Raw genomic sequence first — 20,256 nt, 5'->3', positions numbered from 1 at the left:
TTCTCTTTTTCTAGTGTCTGGTCCCTATTTTGTACTTCAGTACAGTGCACTAGTGTTAAAAATAATGCTGTTGACTTAAGAACTTCCTGATTATTCAGTTAACCAATTAAGGGATGTGGAATAATGGCACAGTCTAGGCATCCATTTTGTAGAAACCAACAGCCTTCTTCTGAGCAATAGCAGCATGATATTATCGAATCAAACTACCAGTACCAGAAACTAGTAAGTAACAAGGCTACATGACTCAAATACTGTTCTCTCATTTGAATTTTCTCTTGTTCTTGTAACTTCTTAAATGAATGTGACTAATAAGAAGTACAAAGGTACTAAACTGAGTGTATGATAAACATTTACAGATGATCTTGGTGCAGCATTAAGATAAATCAGGTTATAGAACAGTAAGTGTCCTGCTAAGAACTTTAGATCCCACAGCTCACCAACATATTTGTAAATTATTTTATTCATATTCCTGTGGCCCTCAAATACTGATAAGGATTAAATGCACCAGCTGTGATTACCCTGATGGACATGGAAAAAAAGGATTTTGAAACCTGTAACTCGTGGTAGCTTTTGAAAACATGCTCGATTTCTTCCACATGTTTTCGGACGGAAGATAAAAGACGAGACAAAAAAAAAAGCTACCTGCCCCGTCAGCCGGTAACCACGCCCACTTGAATGACATCCCTCGCAGGCCACGCCCCGCTCACCTGTGAGCCAGGTTCTGCGAGAGAGGAGGGAGCTGAGTGAGTTTGTTCCGCGTCTTTTCATGACTAGTTTTATTTTTCCTTTATTTTAATGTTTTATTTAATTTTAAAGCTTTCATTCATATTATTACATTGTCCACACATCGCAGGAAGATGTAAAGGGGTAAAACAGTTATTTTAGATAGGCGCTAAATAACATTTTTATTGTCTTTCTTTCCCAGCGCTTCTCTCATTTTTAGCAGGACACTTGTGTTACACAAACAACGTTTGTATTTCTTTGACTTCGAAGAAAAACCATGTTGTAGCAGTAAAGACACTGTTGTATTGGCAGAATGAAAACGTAGCTTTTCAGCCTTTTTCTTTATCTTAATTTTCTTTATCAAACATTTGAAATTTGCTCACAAACTCAAGCGTGCCCATTCATCCAAACTGAAAATAGCCTACCTAGAATTGTAAAGTTAGTTTTGTCGTTGTTTTCCAGAGTATTTTAGGTAATATCGTTCTTATTTTCTCGTTTAAAAATCGCTTTCAAGGAATACTGCTTAGTTTAAATGGTCTTTAATTTAAAAATTCTGTTTTCTGTGTGTTTTCAGTTTAGTGTTTTCGTGCAGGACAAGTCAATAAATAACGAGAGTATCAACATAAGTTAAACATTTTATTCATTTTTACACGTATCTTATTGAAATATGTTCTGCGCTATCTGTCCCGGTGAAAATGCTGTTTGCTGCTTAGAAACCTTGGTTTTAATTATCATTAAATGATCTTCTAAATACAGGTGTACTTGTATTTCCAGTTTTAGGGGGAGGACATGCTTGGCTGAGCTGCAGGAATTATCTACAGTATGTAAGTATTAACCTATTAATTCGTTAACGCGTCTCATATTGAAGTGCAGTATATACTGTATCTACTGAAAATCGTTGATAAACGTGATACACCTTGTCCAAAGTAGAGTCAAACTAGGCGACACGACATTTCTTCACGGCAGAAGTTGTTCTGACGCGACAAAACTGTGCCTGCTGTTTATGTAAAACATAAGAAACCGTTGTTGCTTCCAAATTGCACCACAAAATTAAAACCACGGAGCCTATAAAGATTTGGATTATATGTTCGCGTGTTAACGATGTTTTCTCAGAAAAGGAATATTCCAATCAAAATGGAAATTGTAAAAAAATAACAATTGAAGGTGATAGTATCGTTCTAATCGATAAAAATGTACAGTAGCTGTATTAATTGTGCCTTTGTTATTTTGCACACTTGAAATGCAAACCTGAATACTTCAATATCTGTTCACGCCCCGCTCACCTGTCCGCCAGGTTCTGCAAGAGAGGAGGCAGCTGGGTGAGTTTGTTCCGCGTCTTTTTGTGATTAATTTTATTTTTCATTTGTTTTAATGTAAATAAGATTTAATTAATATAGTTATGTAGTCTAAACATCACAGGAGAAAGGAGTAAACACTTATTTTCGTTAGGCGCTATAAACGGAGGTTAAAACGTTGTATTAATTTCTTTACACTGATTCTTTAAAAAATGTTCTGCTCTATCTGTCCCGGTGAAAACGCCGTTTGCTGCTAGGAAACTTTGGTTTAAATTATCTGTTAATGGTCGTCTAAATACATGTTCGTGTGTTCCAGTTTGGTGTTTTCGAACAGGACATGCTCGGCTCAGCTGCTGGAATTATCTATGTAAGTATAAACCTATTTATTCGTTTACGCGTTTCACATTGAAGTGCAGTATATACTGTATCTCCAGAAAATTGTTGTTGATAAACGTTATGTACCTTATCCAAAGGAGTCAAACTAGGCCACACTAAATTTCTCCAGGCAGAAGTTGTTAAACTGCTATCACTTTAGCCCTTTTTGGGGGGGGGGGGGTGCGCATAATATAGATTTATAAGAAACCGTTTTGGCTTCCAAATTGTATCACAAGAATTAAAACAATGGAGCCTATAAAGATTTAGATTAATTGTTCGCGTGTTAACGAAGTTGTTTCAGAAAACGAATGTTAATCAAAATGGAAGTTGTAAAAAACATTTGAATGTGATAGATTCGTTCTAATCGATAAACATGTAGAGTAGCTGTATTGATTGTGCCTTCGTTATTTTGCACACTTGAATAGCAAGCCTGAATACTTCAATATCTGTTCAACAGGAGCATTTCGCGATACAGCAGACTAAGTGCTTTATTTCAACTGTAAATCATTTTAAACTGTTTCATCTTCTGAACGTGTCAGTAAATACGGAAGCTCGATCTAACTAGCTGGTATAAAGGCGAGATGCTGTTTGGAACAGAAAGCACAGCTAATACTGATTTCTGTTGTTTTGCAGGAAAGGCAACGAAGTTCCCGTCTTCACTCTGGTCGCTGCCTCGACAGATCCCTCGGAGAAACAGTAATGTGCTGTATGTTTCTGTGCTTTTCCATGTACTTGCATGCAAATGGTTTTGTACTCTGTTTACTTGTAAAAACCTTTAGCGTTAATGTAGCCTTGCTTTGACGCTTTGTAATTTAAAATGTGTTAATTTTCACTTCGAGTCTGTGCATCGCTGGTACTTGAATGCTTTGTTTTGTATGCAATTTTCGCTCAATAAATTGTTTATTGGATTTTGATGTGTTTTGTTCTTTCTGTTCTCGTGCAGAGTTCAGTATCCCCTTGGTCCTGAAAACCCCCGGTGTTGGTGAGTTTTTTGGCGGAGAGACTTTACTAACAGTTTCTGAGGAACGCTGCGAAGGGCTGTTTTTTCCTTGTTGTCACTGACCGCAAGGGGACACCCTATCGCTTTGTGACTTGGAAACTGCAGAGGCTACCCCCTTGTTAAGTCTGTCCAGATTTTCCCGCCAAAAAACTTAGTATATACCGGGGCTCTTTCAGGGCGTGGTCTCCTCCCATCAATCAAACCGAGCCCCGTCTACTCCTCTTTTTGGAGAGAGGGGCTGGCTGATTGACTGCAGCTCTAGCCAAGCCCACTCACTCCCAGCAGCTGGGGAAGTCAGGTTGGTGATGGCCTAGGTCCCTACAGAGAGGCAGGTCTCTTGGTGTGGATTTAGTTAGAAGCCAGTCAGTTGCAAGCTGTGACTGATAGGCTGAGTCCGCCCTGGGTGCCTCCTCTCTCTCGGGCCAAAGCCACCTCCAGCCCGCCTTCCTCTCAGCTGGGAGTGAGGGGGCTTGGCTAGAGCTATCCTCCCTTCTCCTCCCCTAGGGGCTGTACCTGGGCTCCCTCCTAGGGACCCTAACCCCCCCAGAGACTATCTAAAAAGGCGGGAAAATCTGGAGCGACTTAAAAAGGGGGTAGCCCCCGCAGTTTCCAAGTCACGATGCGATAGGGTGTCCCCTTGCGGCCGTGGCGCAAAGTACAAAACACCCATCGCATCGTTTCTCGGAAACTGTTTGTGCTCTCTCCAGATTTTGCAGCCAAAAACTTACAGCAATGAGACACCAGCCAGAGTAAACCCTCCCAACACACCTTAAAAAATAGAAGGCAATTCAGAAAATGCAAACAGTTTTTATTGCAGAATACAAAGCACAAACAGTAGCAGCAGTCAGCAGGAAACATTCAGGTTAAGAGAGTCGGTACATTACAGATCAAGCCACTGGTGTAAAAAATGAAATGTAAGGAAAAGCACACACTGTCAAGAATAACTTGCCAACGCACAAAGAGTTGCTGGAGCGGAGCTGGAGAGGAGATCGTCGGAGCGCCGAGGAGCAGGAGCCGCAGAACTGAAGGCAAAATAAAAAAACATCATTAACAAGATATCGGATTTGCAGAATCGATTCGCTTGACTTTCTGAAGTCAACTTTTTAAAGAAGCTAAAATAAGAAACCAATAAGTAATTTCATTAGAAATCACAGATATTGTACATCTCAGCCCCACTACTTCTATATTTCGAAAATTCGTTCAGCCACACAGAAATGCAATTCTACTTATAAATTTACAGCGTGCAGCATATTCGAGTTAACTCCCTGCTTTGAAAACCGTCGTTAAAAGTTTTATTATCCGTCTTTACCCAATGGATTCAATAGACTTAGAATCTGCGACTTATTGTTTCCTATCTCTATTCAACAAAAGCACAACGAAACGAAAAGAAGCTTGGTATAAACCCGTTCTGGTGTTAAAATGCAGGGAAGCAGGTGTTGTCTAACGGAGTTACATAAATATAAATGGTATAGCGAAAGGTAGCAGTACTTACCCTGGGCTAAAACAACTTTCATAACTCCAGGCGCGTTCTTGAAATCCTTTGTCACCTGGAGGAATAAAATAAAACACGAATCAGTCAATTCAATGTTTTCAAAATTGTATAATTTCGGAGCGGAAAGCTTTATTACACCTCGAATCCGCAAAGAGATCCAACAGAAACTGACTTTATAAAGCAAATGTCGAAGCTAAACTACAGCACTAGAGACATAAATACATCATTAAAATAATTATATGAGAGATAGTATATTACAGATCAAGCTCTGGTGTCCAAAATGAAATGTAAGGAAAAGCTCAAGAATAACTTGCCAACGCACAAGGAGTTGCTGGAGCGAAGCTGGAGAGGAGATCGTCGGAGCGCCGAGGAGCAGGAGCCGCAGAACTGGAGGCAAAAGAGAAAAGTTAACAACATACCGGATTTGCAGAATCGATGAGCTTGAAGTCTAACTTTTTAAATAAGCTGCCTGAAGAAATATACAATTCCGCTGAAATTCACTAAGAAAACAGTCCCACTATTCCAATATTTAGAAAATACGTTCGGCCACATAAAAATTAAACGCTACAAATACATATAAGAGAAAGTGCCACTTACAGCGGGTATCATTTTCGATACTCCCTGCTTTGAAAAGTATCGTTAACATTTGTTAGTGTTACACATCTTTACTCAATTAATTCAATAGATAAAGATCCAGCGCTTAATCCAGAGTTTTTATTTTTATTCAACAAAAGCACAACGAAACTAAAAAGAAGTTAGAATATTTGTATAGACTCGTTCTGTTTTAAAATGCCGGCAATAAGTGTTGTCTTATCGAGTTACAAAAAAATAGCATGGCGAGAGGTAGGAATATAACTTACAGTACCTTTGAAAAACCCTTTTTATAACATTTTAAATCCTTTTGTCACCTGGAGAAATAAAAAAAAACATACGAATTCGTAATTTCATCTTAATATTTTAGAAGTTCGGAGTGGAAAGGGTAATAGTCCATATCCGCAATGAAGAGAATCACACAACAATTTTGGAAAGGAATTTGGTGGTAAACTGCAGCCTTACATACCTACATACCTAGAAGTACCATATATTTAAAAATACTTCAATTAAAGATAATATAAGAACGCTTAATTGGAGATTTTAAAACGTCCAAACGGAGAGAACACTAATTTCGGCGTCCTTTAAACACAAATTAAATCGAAATACATACAATTAAAATGTAGCAACATGCATAAACTTTGTCTATCTTTACTCAACGTGATATTTGCATTTTTTAACTTAAAATTAGAAAATATGAAATAAAACGCAAACGCACCTAACGCCGCAGAAACTCGTCCCGCCGCCATCTTGCCGGGCGCACCTGTGGAACAGGTGGACGGGGCGTGTCCGCTGAGGAAGGTCACTCTGGAGGCGGGCTCGGCTCCTAAAGGACAGCTGGGGATTCAGTTACAAGGGCTCAACACTGACGTTACTGAACAAACATAGACATTTTTACTCACCAAAAAATGCATAAAGTATTCAACAGCTAACGATTTTCAGACAAACTGGTACAGCGACATTCACCTACGAGTTTGTTCGTCGGGAACGTTTCGCTTGTGGCCAGTTGACCGAATCAAGAGAAACGTGCTGGAGAGAGACCCCTGTCGCTCCTAGTTAGGACTGCACCTCTCTTTCACTGCTGATGCCACACCTGTCCTGAAGGTGTCACAGTGGTATAAGGGGCTGCTTTTTAGAATTGAGTCAACAACTAATCATTTATAAAGGACTTAAACCACCCAAATTTACCCTGTTTTGGAAGGCCCCGAAAATGGAGCCCCCCAAAACGGCCGGCGTGGTAGAGAACAGCCACTTCTACAAACTCACCCCGACAGCGCGAGAGCTACACCCGGGGATAAGATCTCACACTGACGGAGAGGCTCGGGGCTCGTATTTAACTCACTCTGATCTCTGAGAGTCGCTCTGCTTTCTGAACTTTAGAAGTGTCCGATGGTTCAGCCCGCGGAGCCACCAGGCCGGCCATACAGCACACCGGGCATGTAACTCTCTTATTCAGTCTGAAGCCACGTCCCAGTTCCGAGACCAGATACTGCCCCCTGTTTTCTCGCTTTTCAAACATTAATTCTACAGAGACGACTTTATAATGCGATTTTCTAGACTTTTTGCGACTGGACATGACTTGTTTAACATTTCGAATGACAGCGAAAAACAGAGATTCAAAGTTTGCCACAGAGTTGGAGGAGCCTTTATGTCATGTGTCAGACGTGAAGTCCGAGAGGTTAAAATGTTTTATTTTTCAAAACAAAATGTCTGAAATGATTCTAATTCTATTAAAACAATTACTACATGAGCGATATATTCATCTGAATGTTTTATACCCCAGCTGGCGTCTGGACAGAGTATCCCTTTAGACCCTTTATACCAGTAGTTGTCACGATAAGACATAGTTATATTTCCATGGGCGTTTGATAAGGTTAAGAAAACAGAAGTGTGATAAAGACGTAATAACAAGTTTTGCAATCAACGGTGCATCACATCGCTCCATATTTTTACTACGAGAGATGCTGTTATTTCATATACTATTAGATAAGAAAGTCACTGTAGTCAAGTGCAAAACGTGCAGGTGGTACAAATATTGTCTATGTATACCAGACTCCTTGCACTGAACTAGTGGAAGCAGATATTTAGAAGTCTATAAAAGACTCATAAAGGTGATCTCTAAGAGACAGATGCATATTTATTTTTAAAAAGTCATCAAAATTCTATATAGTGTTAAATCAGATTTCTGGCACTGAACTAGTGGAAGCAGTGTCCGTCGGTATTTAGTAGTATACTACCTCGCAGTTGTCATCTCTAAGAGAGAGCTCCAAATTCATTTTGATTAATTTTAAAAAGGCATTCACATTCTATACAGTGTTGTACAGCGTATACACAGGTTATACAGTGAAATGTGTTGGGGAACCATTATCAATGAGCGATGTACAGTAATCAAAGGTGAGATTGATTATCAAATCAATCCAACAGTCAAATATCAACTATACCAACAGTGTAATTCTTACTATTTGATCCAAAATTGAAAGACAGGAAATTTGAAAAAATGTCGCAAGGTTGACACTAATTTCTCACCTCGTGACCTGAATACCGGGTGATCAATAAAGTATATTTAATTGAAAACAAATCGTGTTAAATTAAAGTTTCAATAATGTTACTTCATCCAGTTAAAAGTATGGAGTGGGATCGTATTTGTCTTTGAAAGACCGTGTTGCGAAGGCGGAGACGGCTAACTCCAGGATACCGTCCGTGTTTTAGGCATAATCTACATAATTACAAGTCTAAAGCCAGGTTTGATTAATCTTGTATCAGCTTACGATTGGTCTGCTTTAAAAACGGTTCCGGCTGCCGGAGTGCGTCTTTGCCTTTAAATAGCGGCTTTGCGCCTGGAAGAAAAACAAAATCCCGGATGTTTTGCTGAATTTCTGTCAAGGTTTCTTTCTATTAAGACAGGAACCGTATAAAACTGAAGAAGAAGAGGAGGAATGTGAGCTCCAGAGTAATTAAGGAAATGACCGTTGCGGACAATTGGTTTTAGACCACGTTTTAGAAAATGCCTTCTAGCTTTGAAAGCAAGATTGAATTGCAACTGAACCAACGACTTTCGTACCTCTAAAAGGGACGGAATGCTACGTATCTTTTCTGTTAGCATTTAACATTGCTACCTGTAGTCTGAATGCTTGGTCAGGTTTGTTAGTCGTGTTTCGGCAGGTTTTTTTTTTTATACTCTCCTTTCCAGGTCTCCGCTTTCCTGTCCTTTACAACCGTCCGAACGCCGAAGCGCAGAGCTCCCGTGTTGCGTGAGACTGGAGAGCTGGCCGGTGAACTCGGAGGTAAGATAATCCAACTTGTCTACACTGTTTAGCGAGCCTCATGCTTTTAATTTTAACGCCTCCCTCCGAATGAACCGCTTTTGTGCCTTCCGAAAAACGGTGTTACTTTTGTGTTGACAGAGGCAAGAAGCCAGACACTGTTCCAACAGGTACTGGAGCGTGAAACCTCTTTTCCTCCCCTGTTCAAGCAGCAACAGTTGATCCCGAAGAGCAGCCGGACTCGCCTCGCGGTCCCAGGTTACCCACCGTCTCTCCGGGGCTCCAGTCTGCGGACCGCATGAGAGGTTTCCAATACTGTATAATAACAGCCGTCCTGGTTCCTCCTGTTCTGTATCTTCTTGTCCAATTTCTGCAATAAACTGTTGTCCTCGGATTGTTTCTTAAAGGGTGTGTGGATTGCAGGGTTGGGTTCGGGTACCTGTAGTGGAGTTTCTTCATCTATGAAGAGTGAGTTTTCACACACGATCATCCTCCCATTTCTTTAGTGAGCCTGGCTGGTCAGGGTGGCTGTCAGGCATGGAGCTCCAGGTGTTGCTTGTACAGTATGCACACAAAGGGAGACTGCCTGCCAGTAATTGCATACTGTACTCTTCATCATAGATCTGCTGATCTCCCAGCCCCTTGTTAGTAAATATTGCTTTTGCTCAAATTAGTGCTGATGAGCATCTGAAACACCAAGTCCAGCTTTGCGCTCTGTCTCTGGCAGGTCTACTTCAGAGGGTGGGGGGGGGAACTGAGAACTCAGAAAGGATAAGAGACTCCAATGTTAATTACAAAGTGCCTCGTGTAGGAATGCTTAATACATTAACATGAAGGTGAGACAAAGCGAACATGTCAGAAAAGCTTAATGTGCTTTCTTGTGGGTAAACATGCTATCAGAAAAATGATCACTGTGCTGTAGGAACAAATGCTGCTGTCCTCTGAAAGAGCAGTGCACAGTTAATTATGAGCCAATGTGGTGCTGTAACACACACACCCTCACAATCTGCTTTGTTCCACATTTAAGTAGGCATTTTGAGGACAGACTCAATAAGTGAAGCAATTTAGTACAGTATATAAAGAGTAAGATGTGTATCTGCTGCAAGGAGGGAGCACCCAGGAACTCCACAGCTATATTACTATAAGCCAGTACCAGAAAAAACAAACATTTTTAACATTCAAGTAATTGACTTAATGCACATGAAATAGAATCTATATCAAAACCTCTTCTTCTAAACCAATATATACTGTTCACTATCTTAGAACACATTTATCGGATGTAAAGATCTGTACAGTACCAACAAGATAAGATCAGAATAAGTACCACAAGGAAGAAATCAATTTTACTTTGAAAGAGCTATATTTCATAAAGAAAACACTTCTTAGTTTGCTTACTAACCAAGTTTACATTTTCCTTTATTCATAAAAAAGGCTGAACTGTGAACTGATTCTTTGAAATACATGAGACACAGAGATTCAAGGTTCAGCACTCATAACTGCAGGTGCAGAGCTTTAGCTGAAAACGGATTATGTGTATCAGGTGATACAATGATCACTGTATTGTTTTCCTAACAATCTATTTCATACCAACATTTGTTAAAAAAATAGGAATGTGATATTTTAGAATCCCCTGAAAGAGTAGGCCATAACTCCCTCTTAATGATGAAAGAAACTGCTGTTAAAAGTGACCTCTTATGCAGGTGAAGCAGCAGACTATTGACTGTCCAGGTGGTCCTCATGATCCTCCCAGCTCAGGGGAAAGGCCTGTGACTGACAGCACTGTTGAGAATGAAGAAATACAATTATTCTTCCATCGGTAAATATGAAAGCAGATTTGACAATGTGACAAGGCTTCTTAGACCCAAAAGTGCTATATACACATTTCATGTCCATGTCAAAATGTAGTAACTGATATTGAAAATCATTATAAGCCTAAAAATCAGTCTGTTTCATACAAGTATAGGTTAACAACCTGCCAAAACGTCCCACTGTATTACTCAGATATTTACTGGCCTTCGCCAGTCTGGTGTTACAGTGTCCCAGACACGTATATATACAGTATATACAAACACACACGTTTAACTGCAGATACAAATATAATTCTCAGACTTCAAAATAAGTATTGACAGGTTTGCTGTAGATTGGGGTGTCAGCAGCAGGGAAGGAAAGTTGCTCAAGACCAGAGGACAACATCATCAATACAAAGCCTGCTGTTTAATTATTGTCTGTTTAATCCAAGCCTACTGTTTTAATACTTATCATGAATTAGCTCAAATCATTATCAGCTCAAATAACTGTGATAAAAACAAATTTGCCAGAGAAGCCTAACAGAATGGAAGCAGTCGAAAATAATAAATACCAGTGATGGATTTCTGCTCGGACAACGTGGTCCCAAAATCATAGCTTTGATATTCACAACATGCTTTTATCTGACTGCATAAGGTAAGACTGGACTTGGCAGGGTTTGTACAGTAGAAAGTCCAGGAGCATGTCAAATCACCTGTGAGCAAAACTCCCAGATAGTCCCAGATAAAACTCCAAGAGTATGAGTTGAAATGAGCTGTCTGAGCCCTGTAGATTTTTAAAATATATACCTCAGGAGTCCTTGAACTGGGGCTCCGGTAAGGAAATTGTGGTTCTGCAAGGACAAAGCACCTCCACAGCTCTGAATACAAAAGGTTAGACTGCTCTGAATAAAAAGAAAAACTCTTAAAATGTTTTTAACAATTTGCTTTCTACATTAAAACTCCTTAATTTCCTTAAACAATACAACCTTTGTTTCACCTTCAAATACCTTCCTCTGTGGTGGCTGTCCAAGCTAATCTACAAACAATAATAGTGTCAAGGTACTTATATTCATTTACTGTTTCACTATCCATTCCATTTATAATTACAGAGCTCAGAGGACTGGAGCATTTCTTTCTGAAATCAATGATCATTTCTTTTGTTTTGTGTTTAACAACAGGGAATTATCCTGACGTCATTTAAAAATATATATTTTTCTCCTGTCTATGATTGTATTCACCATAATTCAAAAGTCCTAATCAACCAATTTTTTTTATAATCACACAGATGTCAGAGTGGCGTACACAATCATCAGTGTACAATGTGAAAAGCAGTGGGGACAGCATGCACACCTGGGGTACCCCTGTGCTGGTTGCTGATGGTGAGAGACTTCCCTGAGTTCACTTGTACATACTGTTCCCAAATAAGGAAATTGTATATCAACTGAGTAAGTGTATGATGTACACCCATCTCCAAAATCTGCCCTACTCTGTCTCGAGAGATCAGAGCGATTAAGAATTCCAACATATGTGTACATATGGCAATTAACTACTCTGCTCTACTCTATTACATCAGACTGGTCATTAATCCTCACAGTCATCTTCCAATCTGTACAATCAAACCAACCTTGCAAAGCTTAAACTCTTTCATCATCCCACGCATGCACAACTTTGTCTTGGGCTTCACTATTTTTCAACTCTGTCAGTGCAATGGTAATAAGTAAACAGATCAATTAGTGGTTTTATAAGAGCTTTATAGGCATTCTTAAAGTTTCCATAACAGAGATCTAATGTTCTAAAACCTCTTGTCTATTTTTTTAGATATTGATAATAATTAGGGAGAACTGACTTAAGCAACCCGCCATTAAAATCTCCCCAAATTTGGGGGCATCTGGTGATATTAACTCAAAGTCTTGAATATAATGATAAAGTATTTCTGAGGTAGTTTTATAACTGGCATCAGAAGAAATATACAGAGTTACAAGAACCAATCCAAAAGTTCCAGATCTGGTGATTTAAAGGCGTGTCGGTTTGAAATTCTGCCTTTAACTATCTTCTACTATCTGTATGTCTCTTGCTTATTGCTTTACCATCTTCTTTTTTTCTACTTCTCCCTTCTTCCATTGCCCTCTCTTTGTTTTGCTATGGTTCAGTTTAATACCAAGTCTTTGTTTTTCCTTTGTCTTACAACAAGTTCTCTACATTTTTTTCCAAATGGGAAATCACATACTCACCTCATACAGTCAGATGCAGTTTGTGTGCAGCTTGACTGAAGTTTCTACTCTCTGTCATCTCTGGGTTCGACTTATATGGCCTGCAGGTAAGAGTGCACCTGTGTCTTTTTCCACTACTGACATCATGGTGGTGCTCCATGTTGCACTACCTCTGTTCTGCCATCTAAAAGTGGTCAAAGGTCTCAGTGAAATCCATGACACTCTTCCTAATAAACCTCCAATTCAGTACTTTGCCTCTAGTGGCATCACAAAAATGATAAAAACAGACATTCATAGTTCATATTGTTATTCAAAGTGATGTGAAACTAACAATCAGAAGTTTACTTTCCACACATTCTACCAGTGAAGCAGATGGACAGAGTGATAGCTAGAGAATCCAGTTCATATCCAAACCCTGCTAGAGAAGGACAGTGGCACACATGATCATGACAGAGACAGGAAAACATAAGGGAAGAACTGTTATTTGAAAAAGTGCTTTACTTTGTGCAAAAGAATCAGGATTGCAAAACACATGGTGTGTGGTGGCAGAGCAGAGATACTCCTACCTGCATTGTGGCAGCTGTGTCTTCTAACAAGCTCAGTGTGCAGGATCTCTCTTTCCCAGAAGAAGAAGCCTTCAGGTCTGAAATAAACCACAATCCAAACACTCTCCATTACAACTGGAGCGAGTCCTCCCATAGGAGTGTTACAGATACAAGGATTCCTAAAATCTCTCACCTTGCACGATCTTGGTGCAAATCTTGGCATTCTACAAGAATGTCCAGGTCAAGCTATGCTCAAATTCCTGATATGGAAGAGTCTGGGTTTTCTTCATTTTGTGCCTTGTGTTTCCAATTTTAAAACTTCTGCATGAATGTCAAAGTCTGCTTCAAGTTTAGGCAATAGCTAACAACATTAAATTGTTTTTTGACAATTAATAATGGCACTAGGGTAAAATTGCAACATTTGAAACAATCCTTTGAAACATTTCACAGCTTATAAATGGCATATTTTTTACTTTGATTTTACTGCATTTACTTGATTTATAGGTATCATTTAAAATTGTCTCATGCTTCAGTGAGCACAGTAACACTGACTGAGTCTTACACCGTTAAAGTTATATACAGTATGTACATTATGTGGCAGCCACACTCCTCGGTCACCGTAACACACAGCTCAAGGCTGTTTTAGCAGTTAAACTGAAATCGATGGCTTTGCTCTAAGAGCGGTCAGAATAAACACCATACAGGATACAAACGAGAAAGTTTTATATACATGTATACACCTACACACACAACATTTGTCAAGTGTGGATTCTGTTGTCAAAAATGATACTTATAATACTTATGACCTCTGCTCACATTCGTAGTCATAATAATGCTAAGAGTATTTATGAAGACATAAAATGATTCAGAGGGTAGAAGGTTTTCTTCTTTTTAATTTAAACAAAAGTGGCTCTCTCTAATCCTACAAGTTCCTTACTTTCCAGAACTTCAAGCACATCTTCTTTCATAAAGAACTGTGTGAACATTGTCATCTAGTGTTGTCACTGACTACCTAGAGAACAATATGATTGGCTGCTCAACGTCTTAGGTCCAGCCGATAGGAATTGAATCGATATTCCTGTTATTGACCAATAGAATCCTCTGTACATGAACAACTGTCCAATAGGAAATCCAGGTAATCCAGCCCCCCTAACAATAGAGCTTGTGTCTAGTACCAGAGCTTTTTTCCAATAAAAACACCTCACCCCTTCAGTCAGAAAGAATATTTGAAAAAATAACAATTCTGTAGCTTGATCACATATTAGGGAAGTTTGAGTCTACTCAGGACTGGTACAGAACCTGGAAATGTAGTACTTATCTATTATTAAAATCTGTTACTGCAAGTGGTGTGTAGAGTGAGAGAGACCTGTAGGTCATTGGAAGAGATTCTATATTTGGATAATATGTTTAACTGAGGTCCATAGAGTGTAGGGCTGTTAGAACTAGAACACTAGAACAGTCAAGCCACACTGTTTTGGGGGGCTACACAAGATGATGTTATCGGACATAATGGGGTGTATTCTTTAATATGAAGTAATAAAGTTATTTGTCAGAATCATCACTAATGTGTTTAGGAAACTCCAGTGTGATTGAACCACACAGAATGATTAACTCCCTCTGGTTTTGACAGTAAGACACGACCTGCCAGCGATGAATCTCTGATTAACTAGGACCGACAGCTCTGTTCTGTTTTAAGAACATCACTGTCACAACTGTGTTTACTTGTGTGTTATCACCTGTTCCTGAATCAAAATCTTTAAGAGAAAATAGTTGATGTGTTAATATTAGAAGATGTGCCTTAAGCAGATGTAAAACATTTATATTTCTAACTGCATCAACCGATTACATCTCCAGGGAAAACAAGAGTATCATGTGCCAGCCAGCGAATTTTGTTTTCTCAAACTGAAATATTTATATCTTTCACAGCGCTAGGTAGTTTGAGTCTCTCATAGCTAAAAACTAAAACTATTGTGTGTGGTTGCGGCATCATACCCCGAGATAATCCCCGACCGGTATGGAGCACAACTCTGCCTGAATCGAACTCCCCCACTCTTCCTGCATGGTATAACTTGAATTGATGTAGAAGTATGTACCCCTGACGATATTTTTGTTTTGAATTGTTATATGTACTCTTGTTTGTATTGTAATGTTTGTTCTTTTGTTTAGCATAAATATTTTTTTTTAAATGTTGCTTCCTGGTGTGTGTTCAATTTTTAATTAATATTTTTTTTTTGTTAAAATATGAAAATATCTTTTGCGGTGGACTTTTTAATTTTGATATTTGCACGTCGTTGCATGTACAGAGTGAAAGGGTCTGGGGAGAGACCTGTGTTTGAAGAGTTTATAAGAGGTGCAAAGGCGTATTTACAGACAACACGAAAGTTTATCTTTATTTACCTTGTTTAAGCTTTTTTTCCCACGCAGTGTGTATTTTTGTTCTTACGATAATAAAAAAAGGTTTCCAAAAAAAAACTCTTCCTGCATGGTCGCGTTTACATGACGTCATCGACACCAGCCTCACCTGCGCCAGCCGAGCCGAGTCCCACACATGCGTAGTGGAGACGGCACCGGCACCAGGTGAGTTTATTATTGCTGGAATTGTTTGCTTTGTTTATTAGCTATCTGTGAATTTCTGCATACTTCACACCGTTCTTTTCTTGGTTAAGTTTTTGTATTACTTTAAGTAACAAACTAATTAAATGTGGTTTTTATTTTTATTGTAAATTTGAACAATAGGCAACATCTTACGAGTGACTTCCAGGGACCTGTAATGGTTTTCTCGTTCACACATGGTGTCGGTGTCTGAGATTGTGGTCACGACCCGTTCGACACGGGTAATTCAGCTAGGCAACTAAACACACATCTGCAAATAAAATATTTTACTGATATTCATCTCCTTTATACACAGTATATACACAAATATTTTGAGGTTTAAAGGAACAAGTAATAGGTTTATTCCATGCTGAAAAAAAGAAGAAACAGATAAATATTTAAAAAGTGTTAGTCATTCCTGGTTTTATTTTCACTCTTTTACCACAGTAGTCAATCAGTTGAACACAGGTAGAAGTTGTTGCTTTCAGTCTCAGAGCCTCTTCAGACTCCTGTTCTGTCTCAAGGTGTCCTGTTTCTCTGCAACCTGATGGCCTCCCGCCACACAGACACAACTCCACAGCCAGAACCATTTTCTTGTTTTCCTTTCGAGTGTGGAGTCGACACCTGCTTGTTCCTTATTTGTGTTCCCTGTGAGCAGCATTGTCTTGAGGTGACTGAAGACTGGGAATGTTCAGTGTAGTGTTCAGGTGAGAACACTTCCTGTCTCAGGGTGTGTTTTTGGCCAGCGGGGAACACGAACCTTAAACCTGCAGCCCCTCCAATCAGCTCCATTACAGTGCTGCAACAAGCAAATTAATTCATAGTTAGCAGGATGGATTTAACAATTAAGAAGCTAAAAAAATTAAACATATCAAAGAGCCCAGCATTCACTGGAGACTGATATCCTGTAGTAGAGCTCACCTCCTCTCAAATACTACAACTGAGAGCATTATTACATGTCAAAGTAGGAAATAGAAGAATGAAGAGCCAGAGACAATACAGGCAGAAACACTGAAGTGATTCAGAGGGAATAGGGAGTGAGATATGTAGAAATATATCATACAAAACAAAGTGATCTACAGATTTACTTACACCCCTGGAGAAATATGAACAATAATAGCACTGAATATGTCTTAAGGACTGTGCATAATGTCTTACTTAGAGTAAAGTTATGTCAAATAAATTCAGAAAACACAAGGGTCAAATATCTTCACTGCTCTCAGTATCCCTGTTAAGGCACATTCAGTAACAGAATTAATTCCCGGTCACTGAACAAATTCAAGTTCAGGAGATGGACGTTTCCAGACTCTCCACAGAGTTAAACTGGCAGACCTGACTGCTGTCTCTTCCCCTCAGAATCAGCTCCCAGAGTCTGAGCCGACTGGAGACAGTTGTCCTACTGCTCTGCACTAGAACAGAAGCCAGTGGACAAGATCACCTCCAGACTCCAGCATGAAGGAACTCTGAGCCTCATCCTGACCCAGGTATTCATCTACAAGCACAAAAGCTGACAGAGGGGCAAGAGGGGCTGAGAGCCGGAGAAGATCCCAGCAGGGCAATAAAAACACATTGACGATAATACAGAATCTACCCCTCTCTAAACTAGAGTATTGATTCAGTCAGCTAACACTGAGTGAGAATAGTGGCCCTGGCAGAATTAAAGACAAACTGAAATCTAGAAATCTGTTCAAGACAGACGAGTTACAGACAGTCAAGGGATCAGAAACTGTAAAAGAAGTGACAGCAGAAGCATGATTAACAGAAAAAAATCTTTAATGTAGTAAGAAAAGCATTAAAGAGAAATACAGGAAGCCCTCAGTTTAATAGAGTAACAGGAGGAAAAGATGTTTGTTTTTGCTGAATGTCCGTTAATTAAAGCATCATCTGTTTCATTCCTAAAACACTATTATATGAAAAACTGTACAACTATATAAATTATATAGATGCTCTCTGGATCTTTTGACTTCTTTTAAACAATTGAGATCAGTAGTCAAAGAAACTCATTCCTTTGTATTTTTATTTTAACAGAAAAGCTGTTGATGTCATGTGTCGCAAATGTACTGAATTAAATTTACTACAGCATACAAAACAATAACACCTATTGTTAGCAATTTGCCTATTGTTATCGCAGGGAAAGTCGAGTGTTGACAGGTTTACAGAGAGTTTCCCTTCAGCAGATTGTGTCTGTTAAACTGAGGGTTTACTGTAGTTCCATTCAGTCACACAGCCTGTAGGTATTATAAAACCTATACAGCACTGAGGACACCTGTAGACTGAAATCTATTTTTACACCAAGCAGAAGTATTCAATGAGAGCAACCAAAAAGGATTTCATAGTTCTGGACTAAATGAATCGAAATCAAAGCTCTTGAACTTTTTTTGAACAGAATTAAGTTAAAAGTTGATCAAGATGACAATTCACTCCAAGCTTTCGAATTCACTCCAGTCTGGTTCCAGTCTGTCAAGCTGTGATAAATAAACACTTAACATAAATATACTTGAGCCCTAAAGAGCAAACCTTCTTGAATAGTGTGTGTAAAAGGCAGAGCTGGGGCTGCCAGTAACACACTTCACACACAGAGCAGCAGACAGAGAAGGAGAGAGGCAGGACAGTGCAGAGAGAGGGCAGGCAGAGAGTCTAATTCCCCAGTCATTGTCCACTCCTGAAGCAGAGTGCAGACTGCTCTGCAGTGGGAGAGACAAACTAATGTAGCAACAGGAGACTAGTGGTGACAGAGATACAGGTAAAGCAGCGACAGATGATGGAACTCTAGACAATTACAGACTAGGAGAGAGGAGCTGTACATGTGGGACGTCAGTGCTGCAGCTGTAGTGAAGGAGTGTCAGTGTGTAGAGATCTAAACCAACTCACCCTGTCAATCCCAGAGCCAGATTCTGACTCTTCACAGTCTCAGTCCTCAGTGAGAGAGGAGCAGCAGCAGGAGGCAGTAGGGAGAGAGCTGAGGTGTTTATTCATCACATGTTGACAGACTGGAACAAGGCTGGCCTGAAATCTGTGACTTTGTTTAAAGCTGTAAAGCAGTGTCACAGTCTAGATCTCTTCATACTTTCCTTTACTTCTTCCTCTGCTACTAATGTTCTTGATCTTTTCAAATAAAGGCTGATAATTCACAGTGATCTCTGACCATCACAGGCATCCTGAGTGTCTTCAGCTCCTCCTCTGAGCTGGGATGTTGATCACATGTAGAAGAGTGAGGAGTGGGGTTAGTAGTGGGGTTAGGGAGTGGACATGCCATCAGCATCTGAACTCAGAGGAGGAGCTGAAGCCACTTAGGATTCCTGTGATGATCAGAAATCACTGTGAATTATCAGCCTTTATTTGAAAAGATCAGGAACATTAGTGGCAGAGGAAGAAGTAAAGGAAAGTATGAAGAGATCTAGACTGTGACACTCTGCAGCTGTAGTGAAGGAGTGTCAGTGTGATGTCAGGGTGTAGAGATCTAAACCAACTCACCCTGTCAATCCCAGAGCCAGATTCTGACTCTTCACAGTCTGTCCTCAGTGAGAGAGGAGCAGCAGGAGGCAGCAGGGAGGGAGCTGAAGGTGAAAGTGGAACCAGGCTGGAGGTGAAGTCAAAGCCTTTGTTTGAAAGCTGGTATGAAAGACAAATGCAGTCATTAAGTCGAGCTGTGTCAGAGTACATTTCACACTACAGTGAGTAAGAACGGTAGTAAAGGACTGAACAGTGAAGTAGTGGAGTGAGCTCCACTGTTTCAGAAGCCCGAGCTCACACGCTGTTGCTCTTAGCCGCCACCAGAGGGCAGCCTGCAGCCACAGACGGCAGAGCCAGGTACACGGTCTGTATACGCGTCTCTGCAGACAGCTGCTCCCACGGCCCGACAGCCCGCTCCTCTTGGTCAAGCCAGGGTACCAGTGAGTTGCCCAAGAGAGCTGACCAGGGCTGTGAAAGCAGCGCCCTATCTGTCTGACACCATTCCCCAGTTCTTACCCGACTTGTTGCCGATACCAGAGCAGCAGGCAGTAAAACTCTCCCCTCACTGTCACTGGGGCCGCGAGTTCTGGCCGAGCTCTGGAGTGAGAGAGCTGGAGAGAAACGAGATGCAGAGAAAATACTGAAACTTACCTCTCGACTCGTACATGATCCCGCCAGACTGACTAAAAATGTGATTTAGTGGACAAAACTGAAAAAAGAGTGATGTTTGTTAGTCTCGAATGACAAGTACATTTCAAGAGCAGGAAGAAGCAGCACGTTATATGAACGAATATTCACAGGATTGTGCAGACAACAGAAGCACAGCCCGGAGAAAATAAGAATAAGAAATAGTGTAGAAAATTATTGTAAAACAATGACCTATTACAGGCTTAAATGCACAGAGCAGTAAAGCTTGAAAATCGTTTGGAC

General features: G+C 40.0%; 4 long non-coding RNA genes across 5 annotated transcripts; 2 read left to right on the top strand and 2 right to left on the bottom strand.

Annotated features, from left to right (window-relative positions):
• The first annotated feature begins 1,470 nt into the window (after window positions 1–1,470).
• On the top strand, window positions 1,471–3,301 carry LOC148640887 (uncharacterized). The gene is made up of 4 exons (XR_015930401.1): window positions 1,471–1,547; window positions 2,018–2,042; window positions 2,335–2,385; window positions 3,027–3,301. It is a non-coding gene; the product is annotated as an uncharacterized LOC148640887 (long non-coding RNA).
• Window positions 3,302–4,184: 883 nt separating this feature from the next.
• LOC148640886 (uncharacterized) lies at window positions 4,185–15,783 on the bottom strand. 2 transcript variants are annotated; one of them, XR_015930247.1, is made up of 9 exons: window positions 15,679–15,783; window positions 13,303–13,379; window positions 12,758–12,920; window positions 11,334–11,404; window positions 6,195–10,518; window positions 5,751–5,793; window positions 5,208–5,272; window positions 4,886–4,940; window positions 4,185–4,415 (listed from the first exon to the last, which is right to left on the bottom strand). It is a non-coding gene; the product is annotated as an uncharacterized LOC148640886 (long non-coding RNA). The 2 variants fall into 2 exon arrangements; XR_015930246.1 differs by lacking the exon at window positions 11,334–11,404.
• A 39-nt stretch (window positions 15,784–15,822) lies between these two features.
• LOC148640885 (uncharacterized) lies at window positions 15,823–18,749 on the top strand. Its single transcript, XR_015930102.1, has 3 exons — window positions 15,823–15,858; window positions 16,484–16,580; window positions 17,230–18,749. It is a non-coding gene; the product is annotated as an uncharacterized LOC148640885 (long non-coding RNA).
• LOC148640884 (uncharacterized) lies at window positions 16,504–18,828 on the bottom strand. The gene is made up of 3 exons (XR_015930103.1): window positions 18,745–18,828; window positions 16,641–16,672; window positions 16,504–16,589 (listed from the first exon to the last, which is right to left on the bottom strand). It is a non-coding gene; the product is annotated as an uncharacterized LOC148640884 (long non-coding RNA).
• Between the last annotated feature and the right edge of the window lie 1,428 nt (window positions 18,829–20,256).

Source organism: Lepisosteus platostomus, chromosome 25 (genome assembly GCF_059453375.1).
Source record: "Lepisosteus platostomus isolate fLepPlt1 chromosome 25, fLepPlt1.hap1, whole genome shotgun sequence".
NCBI lineage: Eukaryota > Metazoa > Chordata > Actinopteri > Semionotiformes > Lepisosteidae > Lepisosteus > Lepisosteus platostomus.
Note: the sequence above shows the minus strand (reverse complement) of the source record. Positions and strands in the feature narration are given on the sequence as shown.